The sequence below is a fragment of the Leopardus geoffroyi genome, chromosome C3, assembly GCF_018350155.1.
Source record: "Leopardus geoffroyi isolate Oge1 chromosome C3, O.geoffroyi_Oge1_pat1.0, whole genome shotgun sequence".
In the NCBI taxonomy this organism is placed as follows: domain Eukaryota; kingdom Metazoa; phylum Chordata; class Mammalia; order Carnivora; family Felidae; genus Leopardus; species Leopardus geoffroyi.
The window spans coordinates 56,567,443-56,589,117 of NC_059338.1; the positions used below are offsets into that span (position 1 = coordinate 56,567,443).

The window sequence follows — 21,675 nt, forward strand, 5'->3', positions numbered from 1 at the left end:
TGAGGGTGGAGATAAACAGGCAGTTAGGAAGTGGCTACAAGTCGGCGGCGGAAAAGGGCGGACGCACCTGCCTCCGGGGTCCTCGGGGAAGTCACGGGGGCGGTACCCCTTACCCGCTAGGTCTGGCCGGGTACGAGTCGGGGCTCCTGGGGGGTCTTTTCAAAACTGCGCCGGAATTGTCCTGCGAACTGACCCCAGAGAATGTTCGGATTTAGGCTTCTAATTGTGAAGAAACATTTCAGAGGGCCGGGATATAACAATGGGGAGGGAGCAGACATGTTCAGCAGGGTTTCTCTGCATAGCTGTCTCCCAATTAACTATTGATTGTGGGTTGTTTCCATGTGTTGTGAATGGTTCTCGGAGACCTGTAGCCTATCTAAGGAATGCTTAAGTCTTTCCCCTTAAAAATGGTTCCTTATCAGTTTTAAGTTCAGAGGAGACCATGGTAAAACAGTATCGGCGCTGGGGTATGGAGAAATACTAGGCTTTTCTCGCTTGGAGTCCTGATTTCAGTGTTATGGTTTTATCCTGAGCACTTCTCTGGGCTTCTGTTTTCTCATTTTAAGCAAGGTTTCAAACGCCAAGATGCAAGCGTTGTCAGAATACATAGAAATGGGACGATTTAAAAGGGATCAGCTATTACATTTTTCATGTTTCTCATCACTAAAAATGCGTTTAAAAAAAAAAACATTATTTTGGCTTATATTGCAAAATCCCGAGTGTGATTTTGGTTTTAGTGTGCCAATATTTTTAAGCAAATTCAAATGAAGTAGACAAAATAAAATACCGTACCAAGAAAAGAGTTGGAGTCGGTATTTCAGGTTTAGATAGGTATAGTTAGAAAGTGAAGGATATTTGGAATTCCTCTCGTAACCTTTGAACTTTTAAACTTAAAAATGATTTCTGAAATTTAAGAGTGCACAAACCCTTCATTTTAAATGTGAACTCATTTTTCTTCACATTTAAAAATTAAAGTGTCATTCAAAAGGATTGGCGAGAAAGATCATCAAGTTTTGGAACATAGACTACATACTTGAAAGGTACAGATTTTCTAGCAGGTGGGGATCAGTAGCAATGGTTATTAATTCAGTTTCCCATTTACAAGCATCAGCCATGTAGTTTCATCTAATAAAAACAAAGCACCTTGTAGGCCCCTGTTAGCTTTTATATATAAACTTTTTTTTTTTTTTTTTTAGCTGAGGGTGAATTTCCAGAATTCTCAATAACGTTAATAGAGGTGGAAATTATGGCACTTCAAGAGGTTTGTGTCAGCCCTGAATAAGAACCAAAATGAGAGTGAGATTATAGTAAAAAATAACATCTCTGTAAAATTACCGTTTCCAGTTTACAAGGTTCTAACTCTTGTTTGTTGTTTCTCTTGGCTTTCCCTCATGGTGACTGTTTTCTTCAAATGTTATGTAAATTGGGAGCTTAGCCTCAAAGAAGTTTTTTGTTTTATGAAAGTCCTCTGTATCTTGGATTGAGAGACTGTTTTTGCAGATTGATTTTGCTGGGTGCTAGGACTTTCAGTTGCTTTAAGTCAAATTTAAAGTAATTTTTTCAACTTGTGATATAAATTTGGATCTTTTCCCCTGTGTACGATCCAGGGGTCAGGTATCAGTTTTTTGTGGGTGCCCTTAAAATATACATGTATATATTTCTTCTGTATAGTAACTATACATATATAGTTAACAGCAGGCTTCCTACTGCTTTTGTAGAGCAGTAGGCTGAGTTTTTTTAATCCTTTGTTTTCACATGGATCATCCTTTCCAGGCTCTGAACCCTTATTTCAGTGATCTTGCCTTCAAATGTGTATAGGAATCCCAACACCCAGCACTTATACTCGGGTAGAGTCCCTCTGGGGTTTGCTTTCTACATCTTTTTTTCTTTCTTTTAAGTTCTAGGATATATATACATATACGTATATGTATATATATATATGTGTATATATATATACATACACGTGTATGTGTATGTATATATATGTATACATATATGTACATGTATATATACACACACATATATATATATTTTTAAGTAAAAACATGTTATATGTTACTCACCGGTTTTATCTGTTTATGGCCAGAGGAAGCCATCTGTGATAACCTAGACCACTATATTCCCTCCAATTGATTCTCTAGCAGAGCAACTAGAGATGATATTTTAATAAATTTTTTTTTTTCAACGTTTATTTATTTTTGGGACAGAGAGAGACAGAGCATGAACGGGGGAGGGGCAGAGAGAGAGGGAGACACAGAATCGGAAACAGGCTCCAGGCTCTGAGCCATCAGCCCAGAGCCTGATGCGGGGCCCGAACTCCCGGACCGCGAGATCGTGACCTGGCTGAAGTCGGACGCTTAACCGACTGCGCCACCCAGGCGCCCCTAGAGATGATATTTTAAAAAATGAAAATCTAATGTGTGTGCCTGGTGAAAACTATAAAATGGCTTCTTGTTGCGCTTTGAATAAAATACCAGTTCTTACATACGCCTGCACAATCTGACACCTGTCTACCTCTCCTAAGTGACCATTAGGCTTATCTTTCCCTTTACTCCACAGTCCCTATACTCCTGCCAAATTGACTTTCTTTAGAGGTTTGGAGTATGCCAGGCTCTCCCCAAACCCCTACTGTCCTACCCAGGGCCTTCCCAAAGGCTGTTCTGTTTGGCCATAATAATCTTTCCCTTGTCTGGCTGATTCTTCCTGCTTCAGGTTTTGACTTGAATGTCCACTTAGACTTTCAGTGACTTTCCTATTCCTGTGGTCTTTATTACTTTAATAGCACTAATTACGACTCTTAAGTAATTTGCATTTGTTTGTTTACTTGTTTATTTTCTATTTCCCTCTGTTAGGTAACAGCTCCATAAGATCAGAGGATGCATCTTCTATTCACCAAGTGTGTTACAGAATGTTTGATGCCTACTGAGCCTTCAGATAAATGCTGAAAGACTAAACCTTTCCAAGTTAAGTATTGAGATTAAACATCCCCACATTTCCTGTATTCTGAGATTCCTTTCTAGTATGAATTTCTGTGATGGTGAATAACATTAACCCCATTTATTACTTATTGCTTAGTTGCACCCATGGACTCATTGGTTAGTAAATAAAAAACTAAAATTAGGTTGAGAAGAATCAATATGCCCTTTTATTTTTTAATAAAGCCTTCAAATAGTATTTCAACCGTATTCTGCAGTTCTCAGTAAATGGATCTTGCACATCTTCTGTCAAATTTATCCCCAAGTAGTTAATAGCATGCTCCTTTGTAAATAGCACTTTTAAATCGATATTCAATTTTGTGTGCGTGTGTGTCTACTATATAGAAATAAAGCTGATTTATGTTTGTTGATCAATCATGAGAAACACACTTATTAGTTACAGCAGCATTTTTTAAGGTAGATTTCTTTGGATTTTCTACATGGATGATCATGTCTGCAAATCACAATTTTATTTCTTTCTTTCCAATCTGCATGCCATTTATTTATTTTCTTGTCATATTGCACTGGCCAAGACCCATCAGTATAATGTTGGATAGAAGAAATGAGATCGGATACCCTGTTTTGTTTCTGATCTTAGGGGAAAAGCATAAAGTTTTTCACTAAATATTGTGTTACCTTTAGGTTGTTTGCTAGATGCCTTTTATCATGCTGATGAAATTCCTTTCTAGTCCTAGTTTGCTGAAGCCTTTTATCAGAATTCAGTAATGGTTTTTCTTGCATGCTTTTTCTGGGTCTGTTGAAGTGATAATAGGATTTTTCGTTTTTAGATTGTTAGTATGGTGAGTTGCATTGATTGGCCTGTGTTACACAGGCCTGTTGCATCCTGGGATAAACTTTACTTGGACATAATATATTATGCTGTTTGTATATTTTTGGACTTGATTGGCTAAAATTTTGTTTAGAAGTTTTGCATATGTTCATGAAGGATACTAGTGTATAATTGTTTTGTGTGGTATCTGCCTTGTTTAGGGATCAGGTTAATGCTGGTCTCACCAAATGAGAAATACTTTTTCTTTTTAATTTCCTGGAAGACTTACATTACTTTGATATAAATTCTACTTTGTAGAATTTACCAGTGAAGCCATCTGAAATTTCCACGTGTGAGGTAAGCACAAATTGAATTTCTTTGATTGATGTAGGGGCTGTTCAGATTATTTATTCTTGAGTGACTTTTCATAGTTTTTCTTTCAAGATATTTGTTTCTTCTATGTTATTGACTGTATTGGCATAAAATTGTTCATAATATTTTCTTATTGTGCAGTAAAGAGTTCATTTAGAGGGTTTGTGATGCTCAAACCCTGCACATTCCAAACAGAGGACTGGCCATTGACTGGCTCCTTGGAGAAAACCTCTAAACCCTTGGAATATCCTGTGTGATAAAATTGTCTTTAAATACCTAGGGCCTTTGTGCTCATCATGTGGCTTTTGCTAACAATATGATTTATGGTGAATGGCCTGTTTTTGTTTACCCGAATTCCTAGCCCATGCTTTATCAGTTTGATCTCTGGAGCAACTGGAGACTGGGTAGCTAAGGTCAGTCATGTGGGTGTTCCATGCCTGCATGACTGATCCAATAAGAACCCTAGACAACAAGTTTTAGATGAGGTTCCCTAGTTGGCAGTACTTTGTATGTGTTATCATAGGTAGTTGCTGGGAGAGTTAAGTGCGGTCCTTACAACTACACAGGGAGAGGACACTGGAAATTTATACCTGATTTCTTCTGGACTCTTCACTAGGTGCATTTTGCCTTTACTGATGTTAATCTGTATTTGTTCACTGTAATAAACTGTAATTGTGAGTATAACAGTTTTTCTGAGTGCTTTGACTTTTTCTAGTGCTAATTATCAAAACTAAGTGTGGTGTGGGGACCCCCAATACCTATTATCCTTTTAATGACTAGGTAGTGATCACTTCTCTAATTCCTAATATTGGTAATTTGTATCTTGTCTCTCTTGTTTTTTTTTTTTTTTTTTTTTTTGATCACTTTCCTTAGAGGCTTATCAATTCTATTTTTTTAATTTTTTAAAATGTTTATTTTTGAGAGAGAGAGAGAGCGAATAAGCAGGGGAGGGGCAGAGAGAGAGGGAGACACAGAATCAAAGCAGACTCCAGGCTCTGAGCTGTCAGCACAGAGCCCAGTGAGGGGCTCAAACTCATGAACCATGAGATCATGACTTGAGCTGAAGTCGATGCTTAAGTGACTGAGCCCATCAGGTGCCCCACAGTTCTATTTTTCTTAAACAACCAGCTTTTGGTTTTGAATTTCTCTTTATTAGTTTTCTACTTTTTTGATTTCTTCTCTAATCTTTATTATTTGATTTTTTATGCTTACTTTGGGTTTCGTTTGCTCTTCTTTTCCTGAAGTAGAAATTGAGGTCATTGATTTAAAACCTTTCTTCTTTTCTAAATAAATGTTCAGTACTATAAATTTTCTCCTACACATTGCTTTTGCAGATTCTCATGAATTTTGATATGTTTTTCTTTTCATTCAATTCAAAATGTTTTTTAGTTTTTCTTTTGATTTCATCTTTTAGTTACTCATTTATTTTATTATTATTTGGAATTCTTTTGTTTCGTTTCAACTATTTGGAGATTTTTAGAGACCTCTCTTATTTATTCTGTTGTTGTTGTTTTTTTTTTAATTTAAATTCAAGTTAGTTAACATATAGTGTAATAATGGTTTCAGGAGTAGATTTAGTGATTCATCACTTATATATAACACCCAGTGCTCATCCCAACAAGTACCTTCCTTAATGCCCATCACCCATTTAATCCATCCACTCCCCCAACACCCCTCCAGCAACCCTCAGTTTGTTCTCTGTATTTAAGAGTCTCTAATGGATTTTCTCTGTCTCTGTTTTTATCTTATTTTTTCTTCCCTTCCCCTATGTTCATCTGTTGTGTTTCTTAAATTCCACATATGAGCGAAATCATATATTTATCTTTCTCTGGCTTATTTCACTTAGCACAATACATTTTAGTTCCATCCACATTGTTGCAAATAGCAAGATTTCATTCTTTTTAATCACTGAGTAATATTCCATTGTATATATATACCACATCTTCTTTATCTGTTTATCAGTCGATGGACATTTGGGCTTTTTCCATATTTTGGCTATTGTCGATATTGCTGCTATAAACATTGGGGTGCATTTACCCCTTCGAATCAGCATATTTGTGTCCTTTGGATAAATACCTAGTAGTAAAATTGCTAGGTTGTAGGGTAGCTCTATTTTTAATTTTTTGAGGAAACTCCGTACTGTTCTCCACAGTGGCTGTACCAGTTTGCATTCCCACTAGCATTGCAAAAGTGTTCCCTTTTCTCTGCATCCTTGCCACCATCTATTGTTGTCTGAGTTGTTAATTTTAGCCATTATGACAGATGTAAGGTGGTATCTCATTGTGGGTTTGATTTGATGATGAATGATATTGAGCATCTTTTTGTGTGTATGTTAGCCATCTAGGTGTCTTTTTTGGAAAAGTGTCTGTTCATGTCTTTTGCCCATTTCTTCACTGGATTATTTTGCAGGGGGGGTGTTGAGTTTGATAAGTTCTTTATAGGTTTTGGATACTAACCCTTTATCTGATACGTCATTTGCAAATATCTTCTCCTATTCCATCGATTGCCTTTAAGTTTTGGTGACTGTTTGCCGTGTAGAAGTTTGTTTGTTTCTTTTTAATTCTATTGTGGTCAGAGAAGTAGTTTGTGTAGTTTGAATCCTTTTATACTTAATGAGACTTGTTTATGGCCCAGAATGTAGTCTCTCTTGGGAAATGTTTTGTGTGCATATGAAATGAACATGTATTTTACTCTTGTTGGATGGAGCATTGTCAGCACCAATCAAGTCAATTTTGGTTGATTATAATTTTTATGTCTCCTATATCGTTATTGGTTTTCTATTTATTCAGTTATTTATTGAGAGATGGTAATTGAAATCTACTAGAATTGTGGATTTGTCCTTTTTGCATTTCTGTGAGTTTTGTTTTATGTGCCTTGAAGCTTTGCTATTAGGTGCATAAACATTTAGGATTGTATGTCTTGTTGATTATTTAACCCACTTATTATTATAAAATCTGCCCTTCTTTTGTCTGATAATGTTAGTCTAAAATCTTAGTCTGGTATTAATTTACCACTCTAGCATTCTTTGATTAATATTAGCTTGGTTTATCTCTTTTTCCTTTTCTTATTTTTTTTATACTATTAACCTACTTGTACCTTTATTTTAGGTGGCATCTAGTGGGTCTTGCTTTTCTATCTAATCTAACAATCTCTGCCTTTTAATTGGTGTGTTGACACATTTAATGTGATTATTATGTTTAGGTCTTATGCCTCTAAGCTGAACCTTAAACCAAAACATTCAAGTCTTTGCTCTGTCTTTGTCTAGGACATTGTTCCCTTTCCCTATCGTCTTTGTATTGATTTTTTCTTATAAGATTCTGTCTATTTCCTATGGTAACTTATTAGTTGTAACTCTATGTTTTGTTATTTTAGTGGTCATTTGACATCATAGTGTACATTTTTAATTCATCACAGTTGACATTCAGGTAATATAACACTTAACATATAGTATAAGAAAATTGTACAGTAAAACCTTGTCTTGCTAGCATAATTCGTTCCAGAAATATGCTTGTAATCCAAAGCACTTGTATATCAAAGCGAATTTCAAGAACCATTGGCTCAGTTGTGATTATGTGACATTTGGCATCACTTACTACTCCTGTTGCAAGATTTCACTCATTTATCAAGTTAAAATTTATTAGAAATGTTTGCTCATCTTGCAGAATACTCACAGAACAAGTTACTCACAATCCAAGGTTTTACTGTATATATCTTTACTTCCTTCCTGGCCTTTATGTTATTGTTTTTATACATCTTAATTTTACCTGGTATAAACTTCACAATTTATTGCTATCTTTGTTCAAACAATTATCTTTATCTTTTTTTTTTTTTTTTTTTTTTTGAGAGAGAGAGCATGCGTGCATGTGCAAGCATGTAAGCAGGGGAGGTGCAGAGGGAGAGAGAGGGAATCTTAAGCAGGCTCCAAGCTCAGTGCAGAATCCAACTTGGAGCATGATCTCATAACTGTGAGATCATGACCTGAGCTGAAACCAAAAGTTTGACACCCAATCGACTGAGCCACCCTTGGGCCCCAACAGTTACCTTTTTCAAAGATATAAATAAGAAAGTCTGTATATTTATTAATATAGTAACAATTTCTTACAGTCTCTAGTCCTTTGTGCAGATTATACCTATTTCCATCAGGTATAATTTCCCTTCTGAATGAAAAAGTCTTTATTTTGCTTTTGTCTTTGTAAGATATTTTACTGAGTATGAAATTCTAGTTTGCCTTTTTTTTCTCTTAATACTTTACAGATGCTGCTCCATGTCTTCTAGGCCGTATTCTTTATGATGCGAAATCTATTATCATTATCTTTGTTTCTTTGTATATAATTTATCTTTTCATTCTGTCCGCCTTTAAGATTTGTACTTTATTGCTGTTTTTGAGCAATTTGAGCATGATGTTCCATGGTGTACTTTTTTTCATGTTTCTTGTGCTAGAGATTATTTGAGATTCTTGGATGTGTAGATTTATAGTTTTCATGAAATTTGAAAATTTTCATGAAAATTATTTCTTCAAATATATTTTCCATCCTCCCCAATCTCTTCTTTGGGGGCTTCCATTACCCAATTTGTTAGCCACTTAATGTTTTCCTATACTTCTCTGATGGCTCCTTTCATTTTTAACTTTTTGTTTCATTTTGTATAATTTCTATTGCTGTGTCTTCAAATTCACTAATATTTTCTCCTCTAATGTCTAATTTCCACTAATCTCGTCTGATATGTCTTTTCATCACAGACTTTGTAGCTTTCATCTGTAGATGTCCACCTTGGGCCTTTTTTTTTTTTTATATATATATATTTAATGTCTGTCCATAACTTTTTGAACATGTGGAATATAATCATGATGTCATTACTAATTATAATTAATGTCATTGATGATTCTAACATCTGTGTTAGTTCTGGGTCAGTTTCAGTTGATTAATTTTTCCCCATTTGATTCATGTTTTCCTGCTTCTATGCATACCTGGTAATCTTTGATTTGGTTCAAGACATTGTGAATTTTACCTTGTTGTGAATTTTGCTTGCTAATTTTGTTTTCCTAGAAATATATTTTTTTAATGTTTATTTATTTTTTGAGAGAGAGAGAGAGAGAGAATGAGTGGGGAGGGGCAGAGGGAGAGGGAGGGAGAGAGAATCTCAAGCAGGCTTCACCCTCAGTGAGGAGCCAGACATGGGGCTCTATCCCAGGAGTGTGAGATTATGACCTGAGCCAAAATCAAGAGTCAGATGTTTAACTGACTGAGCTACCCAGGTGCCCCTTCCTATAAATATTTTTGAACTTTGTTTTGAGATGCAGTCGCTACTTGGAAATAGTTTTATCTTTTTGAGAATTGTTTTTAAAATCTGTTAAATGTGACCAGAGAAATGTTTAGTCAAGATTAGTTATTTCCTGCTCCTGAGGTAAAAGTCTTCTGAATACTCTACCAAATGTTCTGTGAATTGTGTGATTGTCCAGTATGACTGGTGGCAATGGCCACTATTCCTGGTCCTGTGTGAGTACTGAGTGCTCTCTGATGCTTTTGGACAGTTCTTGCCCTCACCTCGCATAGTTTCCTCACCTGGCACATGCTGAATACTTGAGGGGATGCTCTGCTGGTTCCCATGATTTCGGGGTTTTGTTTGTTTGTTTGTTTGTTTGTTTGCAGCTCTCTCCTTTCTGGTACTTGGTCTTGCAAACGCTAGCCCCATTCTTCTCCTCATACTCTGAATTCTATCTTCTCAACTTAGGGAGTCTTGCAAGCTTTGCCTGGATCCTCCCCTCACCTTCCTTCTATACTGTGATCTGGGAACTCAAGGCAATAAATTGGGGCAATCATTCAGACTTGCTTCATTTGTTTCCCATGTCTCAGGGATCACTGTCCTTCATTGCCTGATATGCTTACTGTGTCTTGAAAATCATTATTTCATATATTCTATTTGTTTGTTTTTGGTAGCTTTAGGTGGGAACATAAAATCAGTCCCTGTTACTCTGTTTTGGTTAAAAGGGTGAGTCCCAGCACTGTTTTAAGTTCTTTATCTTTCAACAACCATATGGAATAGTTTCAAATATTATTCCCATTTTGTAGATGAGAAAACTGAGACATCGAGATTAAGTTAGTTGCTTAAGCTTGCATAGCTTCGTAGTAGAGCTAGGTTTCAAATTCAGGCACCGTGGCTCCAGAATCTATGATCTTAACTCTCCTGCCATTCTGATTTTATAGCATTCCTCAGTTTACAAACAACTGTGCTGAGGGGCACCTGTGCGGCTCAATCAGTTAAGCGTCTGACTTTGGCTCAGGTCATGATCTTGCAATTTGTGAGTTCAAGTCCCACGCCGGGCTCTTTGCTGGCAGGTCGGAGCCTGAGGCTGCTTTGGATTCTGTGTCTCCCTCTCTTTCTGACCCTCCACTGCTCGTGTTCTGTCTCTCTCTCTCTCTCTCTCTTAAAAATAAGTAAACATTAAAAAATTTTTAAAAAATAGCTGTGCCGAATATTTCATTAAATTCTTATGTAGCTCATAGGGGCGCCTGGGTGGCTCAGTCAATTAAGCGTCTGACTTCAGCTCAGGTCACGATCTCGCGGTCCACGAGTTCGAGCCCCGCGTCGGGCTCTGGGCTGATGGCGCAGAGCCTGGAGCCTGCTTCCGATTCTGTGTCTCCCTCTCTCTCTGCCCCTCCCCCATTCATGCTGTGTCTCTCTCTGTCTCAAAAATAAATCAATGTTAAAAAAAAAATTAAAAAAAAATTCTTATGTAGCTCATATAAGTAGAATGTGAATGACTGGTAATCCTTAACCCCACACCCCCATGTTATTTGTAGTTTCAAAGGAGTATGCTTCCTCATACAGAAGAATCTTTAGTAAATTAAATATCACGAGATCTGACAAAAGAGAAATGAGTAATATTTCTGAAGTGTAACAAAAACTTTTTAGTTACTGACTCTTCCAGTTTACTCTACCTTGTAGTTTTCTGGCTTGGTTTCTCTAAGTTGGTCTTGATTTTTGCCAACTTCTTTTAGTCTATTCTTTTTTTTTCTTTTGTTTATTATTATTATTTTTTAAATTTACATCCAAATTAGCTAGCATACAGTGCAACAATGATTTCAGGAGTAGATTCCTTAATGTCCCTTACCCATTTAGTCCATCCTGTTTTTAGTCTATTCTTTAGATTGTTACAGATGACCTAAAAGTTTCCCTTTTTTTTAGACTTTGCATCTAAGGCATCAGGTACTAGTAAAGATGGTGGTTATTTGTGTGCTAGAGTCTTTTAAAAATGAAGTGCTACCCTTTGACATTGGCTGTAGTAACATTTTTCTAGATATGTCTCCTGAGGCAACGGAAATAAAAACAAAAACTTTTGGGACTACATCAACGTAAAAACCTTCTGCACAGCGAAGGACACAATGAACAAAACCGAAAAGCAACCTACTGAATGGGAAAAGATATTTGCAAATGACATATTCGATAAAGGGTTATTATTTGAAATATATACAGAACTGATAAACTCAATACCCCCACAACACAAAAAATCCAATTAAAAAATAGGCAGAAGATATGAACAGATATTTCTCCAAAGAAAACATCCAGATGGCCAACAGACACTTGAGAAGATGCTCAACATCACTCATCAGAGAAATGCAAATTGAAACTACAGTGAGATCATCTCACACCTGTCAGAATGGCTAAAATAAAAAACATAAGAAACAAGAGTTCGCAAGGATGTGGAGAAGAAGGAACCCTCATGCACTGTTGGTGGGGATGTGAGCCGGTGTAGCCACTGTGGAAAACAGTATGGAAATTCTCCCCAAAGTTAAAAATTGAACTACCCTACAACCCAGTAATCATACTACTTGGTATTTACCAAAAAGATACAAAAACATTAATTCAGAGGGATCTATGCACCCCTGTGTTTATGCCAGCATTATTTACAATAGCCAAATTATGGAAGTAGCCCAAGTATCCATCAATGTATGAATGGGTAAAAAGATTCCAGTATACACACACACACACACACACACACAATGGAATATCATTTAGCCATAAAAAAAAATGAAATCTTGCCATTTCAACAACGTGGATGGAGCTAGAGAGTACAATGCTAAGCAAAATAAGTTAGAGAAAGAAATACCATATGATTTCACTTATGTGGAATTTAAGAAACAAAACAAATGAGCAAAGGAATAAAATAAGAAAGACAAACCAAGAAATAGACTCTTAGCTATAGAGAACAAATTAATGGTTATCAGAGGGGAGGGGGGATTGGGGGAAATAGGTGATGGGGATTAAGGAGTACACTTATAGTGAGCACTGAGTAATATTTAGAATTGTTGAATCAGTATATTGTACACCTGAAACTAATATAATGCTATAAGTTTACTGGAATTAAAATTAAAAATTTAATTAAAAAATGAAGTGCTGTAACTAATTTAACAGCTTGCATTTTCCTTTGGGAAGTATTCAGAGCTCTTTCCATCAGCTTTTGGATTCCAATTTATTACTTTGTATTAAAATTTTTGTCTGTCTCCAAGTACACAATCATTGGGCGGTTAGGAGAGGTATATGGGAATGTAGTTTTGCTACATAACAAGTAACTAGAACAGTGCCTCAAGTGGTGGCTCAATACTGTTGCCTAAATGAATGACTGGTTGGATGAATCAAGGTATGCTGGTGGCCAGTTGGAGGAACCAAAGGGAAACTGGACAGGGCAAACATATACTGCAGAGAGAATATTCACTCTGAAGTGAATACCTAGCACAAAGGCAATTGAGGCTTGAGTGTATGATGTTCTGGCTTTAGGACACCTTTTCTACTTACATCTGAATACAGTTGTGTTTTGATTTCACAATTCATCATACTTAAATCATACCGACTCTAAAATGATACTGGAAAACTGAGTTTCTCCTTCTTTTCCGTATGCTATCTTCACTGGAATTTTAAACATGTTTCTCAGTGAAGAGGCAATTCCTTTTAATTGCCCTAGTATTTCAAGCATTTTTTAAAAATGAAAATCCATTAAAAGCATTAACGTGAATTGCTGTGCAAAATAACTCTCCTGTTTAACAGTTTCCATCAGTCCTCAGTTTAATTACTACGTTATTCTGCCAGCTTTCTCCAGAAATAATTGACTGAATGAAGTCATTTCATTGGATATTTACAAACACCAGACTTGTAAAGGGGGTGTCTGTCAATTCCCCTTTGGCTTGGAAATGACTGAGGCCAACCTGGCAGAATACAACTGCTATTTTGGGCTTAGCATATTTTCATAGTCACCAACTCAGGAAGATGTGGGAAGGAAACACAGGAAGGTAAAATGTTTGGCTTTTACACTCAGTCTTAGTTTTATAATTTGTGCTATAAGTTTACTTAAAAAATGAGAGAGTAAAGCCTGGATTTGGTTTAAGACACAGAGTGGTTGGATAGTGATTTGTGTGTGTGGTTGTTGGCATATCTTGTTAAATTATGAATAGTCGGTAAGAAATTTGCAAAGCTTTGAGTATCAATAGTCAAAGCTTAAACATTGGTTTATCAATCATGGTGAAAATGAATTACCAAGGCCGGTCTGTTAATGTTACTGATTGAATATTCTTAATAAAGAGTTTGCTTTGGATTAAGTAATAAGATGTGATTTTGAAGGCGTAGTGTCAAACCAGAGATCAGACAAGATGAAGATCAGGCTGGAAATTATTTTATCTGAGGCAGCCTACAGGAAATTCCAAAAGACAAAATCAATATAAATGAAGCTTTTAAAGAATTGAAGTAGAATACCAAATTGCAGTACTGTAGATTCAAGCTTAAATATGTCAGTCCCCACTCATGGGAAAAATTGATGCAAAACTTCAGATGGTCGTCAGAAGGAATTTGAACTGTGGTAATATTTACAATGTGATGATTTCAGAGTGGTTATTCATTGTCTTAAAATATCGAGAGGTGGGGAGAGTGGAAGGAAGACTAGGGTAAGGTACTTATTTAAAAAAATAGTAGATGTTGGGAATGCAAGCTGGTGCAGCCACTCTGGAAAACAGTATGGAAGTTCCTCAAAAAACTAAAAATAGAACTACCCTACAACCCAGCAATTGCGCTAGTAGGTATTTACCCAAGGGATACAGGTATGCTGTTTCGAAGGGGCACGTGCACCCCAATGTTTATAGCAGCACTATCAACAATAGCCAAAGTATGGAAAGAGCCCAAATGTCCATCGATGGATGAATGGATAAAGAAGATGTGGTATATATAATATACAATGGAGTATTAGTCACCAAAAAGAATGAAATCTTGTCATTTGCAACTACGTGGATGGAACTGGAGGGTATTTTGCTAAGTGAAATTAGAGAAAGACAAAAATCATATGACTTCACTCATATGAGGACTTTAAGAGACAAAACAGATGAACATAAGGGAAGGGAAACAAAAATAATATAAAAACAGGGAGGGGGACAAAACAGAAGAGACTCATAAATATGGAGAACAAACAGGGTTATGGGAGGGGTTGTGGGAGGGGGGATGGGCTAATTAGGTAAGGGGCACTAAGGCATCTACTCTTGAAATCATTGTTGCACTGTATGCTAACTAATTTGGATGTAAATTAAAAAAAAAAAATAAAACAAGTTAAAAAAATAGTAGATGTGACAAATGTCTTAACAGGAATGCTAAGAAGTGAGTGGTTGAAGTTAATGTAATTATGAAGATCACAGAAAGAATGAATCTAGGTTTAGTTCTCATTTAGACGTACATTTTAGCGTCACAGGAAGACAAATACCTCTCTCTCAGAGGTGACCCCAGAGTAGTCCAAAGTGCATTTTAGTCTGTCATGCCATTAGTAATTTTAGTTAGACGGTCTCAATCACAACTTGTACATTTGGTGAAAACCCATTGGGCCATTTTCATCCTCAATGGTAGCAGCAGGGTTTGCAGGACATGGAGATTATACAGTGTTGTGGGGCTTCCTTAAAAAAAAAAAATAAGTAACACACTTGGAAGCCTCAAGCAAGTGGAAGGCCCTTAAGCTTGACCTTTAGTAGCTTCAAGTCATTGCTTCTAGTTAACAAATTTCATTTTGTTGATAGAAGATGAAAAGATTCTTGTAAGTGAAGAGTAAGTAGAATATCAATGTGGCAGAAAGAGGAGTGGATTAGATTTAGAACCCATGTTCTAGCCTAGGCTGGTCCATACATTTCATTATTTGTTTACTGAGGGCAGTATTATAGAAGGCATTGTGGAGATGGCTGTGAACACAAAGAATCCATAATTAAGAAGTAAAGCATTCCAAGCCCAATCTGAATTTGGGAAATAGTATATACACCACCCCTCTTAGTGGGACACAATAGACTTCAGCATACAAATGGCTCTGAGAGATATTACTGTTTAAACACACACACACAGTTTGACCTCATTTATTCCAGTTTTTAGCTCTTTTCTTTTTAAATGTGTGTAACACACAGTAAGATCACCTGGAAAACATTTTGGGGAATGCTGCTATGAGGAATTATCTCTTTCAGCCTCCTTAACTGTTACAGGTGTTAGGTTTTCCTCTTTGGCCAAGTGGGAACTGTCATTCTTAAAGGAATTCCAAGCAGTGTATTTTATACAGACTTGCACACTTGGGCTCAGCGGCTCTTATTAAATGGTACCACCCATCAAGCAGAGATTGGCAATGGGGTGTGGATAAGTCAGTGCTTAAATGGGATGGAGGGACCAACCCTTCACAGCTTAGGCCTGTTCTTTATGATTCCTGAGAAGACTTTCCTTTAAGCATCCTTTGGCCGCCTTTTTTTTTTTTTTAATTTATTTATTTATTACTTAGAAAGTGTGAGTCAGGGAGGAGCAGAGAGAGAGGGAGAGAGAGACAGGGAATCCCAAGCAGGTGCCATGTGGTCAGCACAGAGCCCGACTTGGGGCTCGAACCCATGAACCATGAGATCATGACCTGAGCAGAAGTCAGACACTCAACCGACTGAGGCACCCAGGCGCCCCATCCTTTGGCCTTTGTAAATGAGCTCTCTGCTTTGTAATGTTGCCTGCTATGCCTGTATGTATAAGTCACTGCACTGGAGTGTGAATACCACCCAAGCAGCCTGTGCAGTGGTCAGAGGGCCGAGCAAGAGGGAGATTCTGCCCCTTCTTCAGAGTATTTCTGAATGTGGAGGCCTAAAAAGAGGCCTTGTGGCCAAGTATGGCTTGAAATTCAAACTTAATGTCAGAGCCACCCCACCTTCTTAAGGTAATTACCACTTAACCAAACATTTCTGAGTTCCTTATAAATTGGTCCCCTCAGTCACTTAATCCTTTTAGTAACTCTTCTCTGAACTTGGTCCAAATATTCGATAATTTGGGTAACAAGGTGCTCTGCAGGGAACGCAGTGTCCAGGTGCAGCAACCTTGCCAGGGCATTTGGTGTGGTGAGAGGGAGCCAGAGAAAGATGACAGCCACCCAATATCCCTTAGGCTCTCGTAAATGTAATGGCGGCTTTCCAACAAACAGAGTTAAGCTCACAGTAAATGCACAGGCAAGTAGACTGGAAATTGCCCCTTCCTTGATTCAGGTGGAAGGCAAGCCAGTGGCCTACAGAGCAAGTACTGGGGGTGTGTGGGAAGTTGAGGAAATCCTTCACTTTAAATAATAGTATAGCCATACTTGACAATAAGAAATGATTCTGAGCAAAGTGCCCAGAGGTCCTTAACGGGGATGTTTTGAGAAAAGGCAAGGCCAAAACTGAAAGTTGCTGCTGGTCTAGCTTTTCTCAGTGTTAATACCATATCTGTGTAAATAAGATCATTAAAAGGGTGTTCGTTATTCTTGTTTTCTCATTTTTTGATAGAATTGGAAGGAAATCTGATGAAATCTAAGTCACTTGAAGAGGAGTGATGTTCTCGGTCAAATAAATGAGTAAATGGACGAGTCAGAATTTTACCCCAAGTATGGATGGCCTCAAGACCTGTATTTTTCATTTAACATTAAACAAACTAAAAAACACTCTCACCCCCAAATCCTATTTCTAACATCGGTTCCGGGAGTAAGATGTTAACACTGACAAGTCTCTTGGCCTTTAAATGTACTTTCTGTATCATTTGTGTCCATATTTTTTTTATCTTGTAGTCATTAGTTCACTTTTTGGGACAACTTTCATTTATACCAAAAAATGAAATTCCAAAGACATAAGCATCTGGTATTAAGGTAAAAGTAAGTTATGTCAAAGTTTGTTGGGGTTCTGGGAGACCCTAACAAGGATACTGGTGAAAGGTTGTTAAGGTTTAAGTGCAAAAGTCAATAATAAATTCCTGAAAAATATAGGGTACTCTTATTTCTTGATATTTGGGACATTTAAACAAGTATTTAACAATCTGCTTCTCAGGCTAATTAAACATGTGTGTAATGGACCACCCTAAGAAATACATAAATAAGTTACGCAGGAAACTACATATCTCTGTGGCAAACCAATGTTTGAACCATATTTCAAATGCATAAATATTGCTATAAAACACAACTGGGCAAGGAGAACCATACCAGGAGGAGTATAATTTTTAACAACAAATATTCATATTATTGTAGCATTTTAAAGATACTTTTTATAATCACAGGAGCTTAAGATTTCAACTGAAATGCCATTATTTCTCACAACCCTGGAAGACTGCTTGCTATTAAGATTCCCAATTCATCAATTTTGACACAGGCGGGCGTGGGGGTGGTGTGGTCACACGCTCTCAATGTTGGATTGGGCTTTTGTTCTAAGCTTGCTCTATTCTAGATTTCCCCTTGACCATTGCAGGATGATTATTTCCTTAAGAAACTTCTAATCAAGGGGCGCCTGGGTGGCTCAGTCAGTTGAGGTCGACTTTATTTCAGGTCATGATCTCACAGTTCGTGGGTTTGAGCCCCGCGTCAGGCTCTGTGCTGACAGTGTGGAGCCTGCATGGGATTCTCTCTCTCTCTCTCTCTCTCTCTCTCTCTCTTCTCTCTCTTCTCTCTCTTCTCTCTCTTCTCTCTCTCTCTGCTCCTCCACCACTCATGCTTTCCCTCTCTCTGAAAATAAATAGATAAACTTAAAAAAAAAAAAAGAAACCTCTAATCAAGTATGGGCTTTTAGGAGATAAAATACTATATGGAATCCAGAATTATCCTTTCCTTTTCAGGTCTAACAACCCTTTGTATCAGGCCTATCCAGCTTTGGAGGCTGCGTTCTGGAGATCTTTGAACACAGCTGGACTCTCAGGTACTTTGGTCTTTGGGGGCTGATATACCTAAAATAACTTTGAATAGTTAAATCTGACCACGTGTGAAATGGCAGTTGCCTTTTAATTTTAATGGAATATTTTAGAGCATTTTTATGGAAAAGCTCTTAAAGTTCGTTTTTTCACTACCTTAATGAAAGGGGAAAATGTGTTGCTGTTGCTGTTATTTTTTATAATAAATTTAAAGCAGTTCCTGCAAATCTTAACAAGTAGAATCAAATATTTAATGCTTTTGGCAAAATCCCTTTATAAAATTTCCAGAACAAAATAAAATATTCTGAATTTAAACTTCTTTGAATAAAACAGACTGAATTTCGAAGAGCACTTACATCATGTATCAATATTTCCAAGTTAATTTAGTATGTGGAATCAAACTCAAACTACATCATTACCACAATAGTTACTGTTGTGTCTGAAAAGATTTTTAAACCAGAATAGAAAGTTATATTCATGAATATGATATTCCAGATAGAAACACTTTGGTTTTTTCTTTTTTTGTTTTTACGCTATATCTCTTTTATATATGTAAATCAGGATGTCTTATACCTACCTGCTCTTTGCATTATAAAAGCTGCCTTGTAAAAGATCCTGAGTGTACTCTTAACTCTGGGACTTTACAAAGCTGGTTCTTTTGGACAAGAGGCGGTGATGAACTGGTGACCTTTATCCAAATGCTCTCCAGGAAAAAAAAAAAAAGCCAATAACCACTATGATGATTCCTAATAGTGCAAATATAAAATGTGGAGGTAAGAGATGTGTAAATCACCTTTTACTAATCGATGCGAGCCTGCTGCAGCAAACCACTGAATATTTGCTATAGCATGCAGTATGGAAGTCATCAGTTATAAAAGCCTAAATTAATGGGAAAATTGGTTTAACTGGGTAAGATAGACTAGTATGGTTACTATGAGCATAAACCACCTGGGAAGGTTTCAACAGGACTTCGTCATTTTTCAGATGGAGCATTTTAAGAAAATTCCTGTTATAAACGTTAGTGGCTAGTAGACAATGTGGTCTGACAAAATGAATGGAAAGAGAAAAAGTTGAAGAAGTCACTTTTTATTTATGTTACTTGTGGCTCATAAAGAATCTGTTTTGCTCTGAGTGAGCTTTGAGCTGGATTTTTCAAAGCAATCATCATTTGTATTACAGAATGTTAATATGGTCCTGGGAAAAATGTTTTCCAGGAAAATATTAAAATAATTATAGCTAATGTTAACCCCAGTAATCTCTACTCTAAGAGATTCTCACTCATTATCTTACTGAATCCTTACAACCTTCTTATTACTCACCCCACTTCCCTACATTTTACAGATGAGGAAACTGAAGAACAAAGAGTTTCAATAACTTACCAACTTGCTACACCTAGTAATTGGGATTAACCCAGGCAGTCTGCCTCAAAGGTTTGGGCTTTTAATCAATGCACTTTTTAAAAAAAATTATTTAAATCCAAGTTGGTTAACATACAGTGTAATAATGATTGCAGGAATAGAATTTAGTGATTCATCACTTACATATAACACTCAGCGCTCATCCCAACTAGTGCCCTCCTTAATACCCATCACCCATTTAGCCCATCCCCCCCCCAACACCCCGCCAGCAGCCCTCACTCAGTTTGTTCTCTGTATTTAAGAGTCTCTTATGGATTGTCTCCCTCTCTGTTTTTATCTTATTTTTTCTTCCCTTCCCCATGTTCATCTGTCGTATGTCTTAAATTCCACATATGAGTGAAATCATATATTTGTCTTTCTCTGACTGACTTATTTCGCTTAGCATAATACCCTCTAGTTCCATCCACGTTGTTGCAAATGGCAAGATTTCATTCTTTTTTTTTTTTTCACCGAGTAATTTTCCATTGTATGTATGTATGTATGTATGTATGTATGTATGTATGTATGTATATACCACATCTTCTTTATCCATTCATCTGTCAAAGGACATTTGGGCTCTTTCCAGACTTTGACTATTGTCAATAGTGTTGCTATAAGCATTGAGGGTGCATGTACCCCTTTGAAGCAGCACTCTTGTATCCTTTAGATAAATACCTAGTAGTGCAATTGGCGGGTCATAGGGTAGTTCTATTTTAAATTCTTTGAGGAACCTTGATATTGTTCTCCAGAGTGGCTGTACCAGTTTGCATTCCCACCAGCAGTGCAAAAGAGTTCTTCTTTCTCCACATCCTCACCAACATCTGTTGTTGCCTGAGTTGTTCATTTTAGCCATTCTGACAGGTGTGAGGTGGTATTCATTGTTGTTTTAATTTGTAATTCCCTGATGATGAGTGATGTTGAGCATCTTTTCATGTATCTGTTAACTAGCCATTTGGATGTCTTCTTTGAAAAAGTGTCTATTCATGTCTTTTGCCCATTTCTTCACTGGATTATTTGTTTTTTGAGTGTTGAGTTTAATAAGTTCTTTATAGATCTTGGATACCAGGCTTTTATCTGATATGTCGTCTGCAAATATCTTCTCCCATCCACCGGTTGCCTTTTAGTTTTGCTGATTGTTTCCTTCACCGTGCAGAAGCTTTTTATCTTGATGAAGTCTCAATAGTTCATTTTTGCTTTTGTTTCCCTTGCCTCCAGAGACATGTCAAGTAAGAAGTTGCTGCGACTGAGGTCAAAGAGGTTGTTGCCTGTTCTCTCCTCTAGGATTTTGATGGCTTCCTGTCTTACATTTAAGTCTTTCATCCATTTTGAATTTATTTTTTGTGTATGGTGTAAGAAAGTGGTCCAGGTTCATTCTGCATGTCGCTGTCCAGTTTTCTCAACACCATTTGTTGAAGAGACTATCTTTTTTCCATTGGATGTTCTTTCCTGCTTTGTCAAAGATTAGTTGGCCATATGTTTGTGGGTCCATCTCTGGGTTCTCTGTTCTGTTCCATTGATCTGTGTGTCTGTTTTTGTACCAGTATCATACTATCTTGATGATTACAACTTTGTAATACATCTTAAAGTCCAGGATTGTGATGCCTCAAGCTTTGGTTTTCTTTTTCAACCTTACTTGAGCTATTTTGGATCTTTTCTGGTTCCATACAAGAATCAATGCACTCTTATGCCTCAAGTATTGGTTTGGTTTGAGTTTGTGTTAAAGAAGCGTACTCATTACTGTACTTAGCTGAGCTTTGAATGTTTAAGGTTCTTCTTTTATGTAATTTAATTGACCTAAGGTTCTTTCAACATGTGGCTAAGAGGTACAGTGAAGCTATCATTGGTATTCAAAAGAGTAGGCAGTTTGAAAACCATTTTAAGGTTAGGACAGTTCTGGGCTGGATGATCTCTGGATTACGTTAATAAGACGGTGATTAAATAGTAATGTGGCGGGGCGCCTGGGTGGCGCAGTCGGTTAAGCGTC

The 21,675-nt window shown here is 37.0% G+C and overlaps 2 long non-coding RNA genes across 6 annotated transcripts in view; one reads left to right on the plus strand and one right to left on the minus strand.

The window, feature by feature from the left end:
• The first annotated feature begins 25 nt into the window (after nucleotides 1-25).
• Nucleotides 26-21,675, plus strand: part of LOC123585133 — a 154,635-nt gene continuing 132,985 nt past the window's right edge. For 3 of the 5 annotated variants that reach the window (XR_006705932.1, XR_006705928.1, XR_006705930.1), the window contains exons 1-3: nucleotides 26-130; nucleotides 2,853-4,101; nucleotides 18,223-18,302. This is a non-coding gene — a long non-coding RNA (uncharacterized LOC123585133). Of the gene's footprint in view, nucleotides 131-1,196; nucleotides 1,262-1,773; nucleotides 1,848-2,852; nucleotides 4,102-18,222; nucleotides 18,303-21,675 lie in introns of all 5 variants that reach the window. The other 2 variants (XR_006705931.1, XR_006705929.1) reach the window with 2 other exon arrangements.
• LOC123585134 lies at nucleotides 6,529-20,870 on the minus strand. Its single transcript, XR_006705933.1, has 2 exons — nucleotides 20,802-20,870; nucleotides 6,529-6,623 (listed from the first exon to the last, which is right to left on the minus strand). It is a non-coding gene; the product is annotated as an uncharacterized LOC123585134 (long non-coding RNA).